This window comes from Triticum dicoccoides, chromosome 2B (genome assembly GCF_002162155.2).
Source record: "Triticum dicoccoides isolate Atlit2015 ecotype Zavitan chromosome 2B, WEW_v2.0, whole genome shotgun sequence".
In the NCBI taxonomy this organism is placed as follows: domain Eukaryota; kingdom Viridiplantae; phylum Streptophyta; class Magnoliopsida; order Poales; family Poaceae; genus Triticum; species Triticum dicoccoides.
Window position 1 is genome coordinate 91,999,368 of NC_041383.1, and position 5,215 is coordinate 92,004,582.

Here is a 5,215-nt window from a genome sequence, read left to right on the forward strand (position 1 = left end):
TCACATCCTCATATGACCTAAACCTAAAGCCAAAATCGGTCACACCGATTCTTTCTATCCGGCGCCACCGAGTTCAAATGTCATAGCCACTGCCACAAACCCTAGGCAAATCGGTCTCACCGATAGGGATCTCGGTCTCACCGAGATGGGATTGTAATCTCTCTGTTTCCCTTCGTAACGTTACGTCTAACCGAAGTGAGCGATCGGTCCCACCGAGATTGCAATATAAACTCTCTGTTTCCCTTTTGTAACATTTCGGTCTCACCGAAAAGAGCAAATCGGTCCCACCGAGTTTACCTGACCAACTCTCTGGTTAGCTAATTACCAAAATCGGTCTCATCGAGTTTGTGTAATCGGCCTCACCGAGATTATGTTATGCCCTAACCCTAACCATATCGGTCCTACCGAGTTGCATTTCGGTCCCACCGAAAATCCTAACGGTCACTAGGTTTACTAAATCGGTCTGACCGAGTTTGTTGATTCGGTCCCACCGAGATTGGTAAATTGTGTGTAACGGTTAGATTTTGTGTGGAGGATATATATACCCCTCCACCTCCTCTTCATTCGTGGAGAGAGCCATCAGAACAAATCTACACTTCCAACTTACCACTCCTGAGAGAGAACCACCTACTCATGTGTTGAGGCAGAGATATTCCATTCCTTCCATATGAATCTTGATCTCTAGCCTTTCCCAAGTTGCTTTCCACTAAAATCTTCTTTCCACCAGATCCAGATCCTATGAGAGAGAGTTGAGTGTTGGGGAGACTATCATTTGAAGCACAAGAGCAAGGAGTTCATCATCAACGCACCATTTGTTACTTCTTGGAGAGTGGTGTCTCCTAGATTGGCTAGGTGTCACTTGGGAGCCTTCGACAAAGATTGTGGAGTTGAACCAAGGAGTTTGTAAGGGCAAGGAGATCGCCTACTTCGTGAAGATTTATCGCTAGTGAGGCAAGTCCTTCGTGGGCGACGGCCATGGTGGGATAGACAAGGTTGCTTCTTCGTGGACCCTTCTTGGGTGGAGCCCTTCATGGACTCGCGCAATCGTTACCCTTCGTGGGTTGAAGTCTCCATCAACGTGGATGTATGATAGCACCACCTATCGGAACCACGCCAAAAACATCCGTGTCTCCAACTGCGTTTGAATCCTCCAAACCCTTCCCTTTACTTTCTTGCAAGTTGCATGCTTTAATTTCCGCTGCCTATATACTCTTTGCATGCTTGCTTGATTTGTGTGATGATTGCTTGACTTCTCCAAAGATTGTTAAAATCTGCCAAACTCTAAAATTGGGAAAAGGTTAAGTTTTTAATTGGTCAAGTAGTCTAATCACCCCTCCTCTAGACATACTTCAAGGTCCTACAAGTGGTATCAGAGCCAGGTTTCCATTTGCTTTGATTTCCATAGCTTTTGGTGGTCATAGCCTTGGTTTCACAACCTAGGAGAGTATGGAGTCTAGCGAGGGAAATTATCACCGTAGAGGTCCTTACTTTGATGGAACTAATTTTACTAGTTGGAAGCATAAGATGAAAATGCATATTCTTGGACATAACCCCGCCGTTTGGGCTATTATTTGTATTGGCTTGCAAGGTGAATTATTTGATGGGAGAGAGCCGAACCGTGAAGCTAATGCGGAAGAATTGAAGATGCTGCAATACAACGCTCAAGCTTGTGATATCATCTTCAACGTATTGTGCCCCGAAGAATTCAACAAAATCAGCCGTCTTGAGAATGCAAAGGAAATTTGGGACACTTTGATGTATATGCACGAAGGTACCGACTCCGTCAAGGAATCCAAGTTGGATGTGCTCCAAAGTCAGCTTGACAAGTTCAAAATGAAGGATGGTCAAGGTGTCGCTGAAATGTACTCTAGGCTTGCTCTTATCACAAATGAGATTGCCGGCTTAGGGAGTGAAGAGATGACCGACAGATTCATCATCAAGAAGATCCTAAGAGCATTGGATGGAAAATATGATACCATGTGCACATTGATTCAAATGATGCCCAATTAAAAGAATCTCAAGCCAACAGAAGTCATTGGTAGAATTGTTGCTCATGAGATGTCACTCAAGGATAAGGAGGAACTTCACAATAAGTCAAGTGGTGCTTACAAAGCCTCATGTGAAGCCCCCACATCATCAAGTGAGAAACAAACCTTCAATGAAGAATTGAGCTTAATGGTGAAGAATTTCAACAAATTCTACAAGAGTAGAAGCAAAGAAAGAAGCTCTAAGTCAAGGTCCTACAATGACAAAAGATCTTCCAGTCGAGAGCGCAACTGCTACAATTGTGGGAGACCCGGACACTATTCCAATGAGTGTACGGCACCCTACAAAAGAAGAGAAGATTCTCCAAAAAGAAGAAGTAGAAGAGAAGAATCACCGCCGAGAGAGAAGGAGTAGAGATGATCGTTATGAACGAAGACCCTCACGGAGAAGCAAAGATTCGGAAAGGAAGGAAAAGTCATCAAAGAGCTACACAAAACGAAGACATCAAGCTCATGTTGGTGAATGGGTATCCGGTTCCGACTCTGAACATCACTCCGAGAGAAGATATCACTCCGACTCCGAACATACTCAAGATGAAGGTGTTGCCGGTCTAGCACTCGTGACAACCAACTCCTACGACATATTTGACTCACCAAATGAAGGAATTGGAAGATGCTTCATGGCCAAAGGTCCAAAGGTAACACATACCGAGTATGTTGATTTCAATAGTGATGAAGATGACTTGCTAGGTGATGATGATTTACTTATTGACAACTCTAGTGATGAATACTATGATGGAACGTCAATTAATCATGCTAAACAAGATAAAACGAATGACAATGATAAGGAGAAGATCGAGCTTCTAACTAAAGAACTAAACAATCTTAAGTTAGCTCATGAAACTATCTTCGAAAATCATCGAGAACTTTTAAGGGCTAATGAGAAGTTACGCTTTGAAAAGCTCAATCTTGAGCAAGAGCATGAGTTCTTAAAGGCAATCAATGATGATCTTCGCAAGAAAAGTTCTTCTTATATTGCCAAGCGTTTACTCTTATCTACTTACATGCCTCAGGTCAAGTCTAGTAACAAGAACAAGAAAGATTCTTCCTCTAGTAATAACAATAACAATGCTAAATCAAACATTGTTGCTTCTAGTAGTTCTCTTGATTACACTAACGATTCTCTTAGCCAAGTTACACTTGAGCAAGAAAATAGCTTATGGAAGGGAATTATAAAGAAAGGTGTATACAAGAGCCTTGCCGGGAGTAAGCAATTCGAGGAAATTGTACGCAAGCAAGGAAGGCACCGGAAGAATCAAGGTGTTGGTTTTGAACGAAAGTTCAATGCCAATGGAGTTGAGTGGGAAGAAGATCAATACCCCAAGACGAAGTTTGTTCCTCAACAAGAGAAGTATGATCCTACTTCTTTCAAGGGAACACAAGCTCAAGATGATCTTCCACCACAAGACCATAAAGGCAAGGACAAGCTTCAAGAGGAGATTGATGCAATTGAAGAAGCACCTAAGGCCTTGGTCAAGTGGGTTCCCAAGACTACGTCAAGTTCTACTTCATCAAGTACAACCACAACTCCAAGGATTCCCATCAAGATGATGTGGATCCCGAAGAAGAAGAACTAGAGAGTTCTTGAGGGTGACTCCGCCAACATTCTTCAATCATATCATTACAGCAAGAGCAAGTGCAATCAACTTCCACATCTTGCACTGGTTCAAGGAGTCACAAACCCTCATGTTGGTAAGGCAAGGGGCAAGGTAACAAAATGATTTCATGGACATCATTTTGTGTGTGCATCACTCTATGTCTATGGATATTCTTGTTTTGTTCCTTGTGGGACTAACCCGTGTAGGTATTGAAAGTGCAACTCACTCCAAAAGATTGCTCCAAATGATCTACATCAACTTTGAGCATTCACATCTTCAACACCTACATGAAGTCTTCATCGACAAAATTCAAGGTTAGTTCATCCCTCTAAGGGGGGATCTCACATCTAGGGGGAGCTTAACTCTAAAGAATTGAGTCAAAGCAACTCTAATGGTGTGAACACATCAATGCATTATGTAAAAGTGGTAACCCCACTTGAGCTTAAATGATGAGTATGACCTATGATCAAATGTTCTCATTTGACTCCTAAGTCAATATACTCATATATAGATGACCTAGTCATTGCCAATTGTTTGATAGATGCTAGAATTGGTTGTGCATGCTTTGCCACATATTTCATTTGTCACTTTATTGTGTGAGCATGTTGGTTGCATATTTTACTCATTCGAGGACATCCACTTGTTGTTTTGATTGATTGGTTTCCTTTTCTTTGGCCAAGTGGATGGACAAGAATGCCTACGAACCTTCTCTAGCTATCTATGCTTTTCTCGTCTCAAACTCTATTCATGCTACATCACAAAATTTGATCAAGTCAGATTCGAACCACTCTGTGTGAGGAGCACTTGGAGTCCCCGATTCGTCATAGACTTAAACTTCCAAAACTTCTTTGTGATTCTCGGTCTGACCGATTCCTCCATTTTGGTCCCACCGAGATCACTAAGTCGATCTAGGTTTTCAATCTCGGTGCAACCGATCTGAACTTTTCGGTCACACCGAGTTGCTATAACTGTTAACAGTTATGCATCTCGGTGCTACCGAGTTGTTCAACTCGGTCACACCGACAGTGTCGGGCTATATATAGTTACTGGCAAAAATTTGGAAATTCCTCCAAACCCCTTCGCCCACACGTAGCTCGCTCTGCCTACTAGGTCTATGGATCGTCGACTTCGTCGCCAGCCGCCTCCTGTCGCTGGTCTCTGCCGCCATCAACGGATTTCTTCTCCGCCGTTGCCGCTGTAGCGAGTTCACCGCCGAACTAGGGTATGAACTCGATCACAGTGCTTTCCTCATTTGATTCTCAGCACATTGTGTTCGTAATGCATCTTGCCACGATTGAGACATTCCTATCCAGTCAATGTGATCCTTAGAATAGATGCATTCGAAAATTTAGGGTTAGGTTTCCGCCGAAACCATCTCGGACCCACCGGGTTGAAAAACTCGGTCTCACCGATTTGGCTAACGCCATTGCACTAGTAAGTCTCGGTCTGACCAAGAATTAAAAATTGGTGTGATCGATTTTAGAACTTTGTGAAACCCTAGCAGTCTCGGTGCCACCAAACTGTGACTCGGTCTGACCGAGTTCACTAGTTTAGGTTCCAAAACTGCTTCGG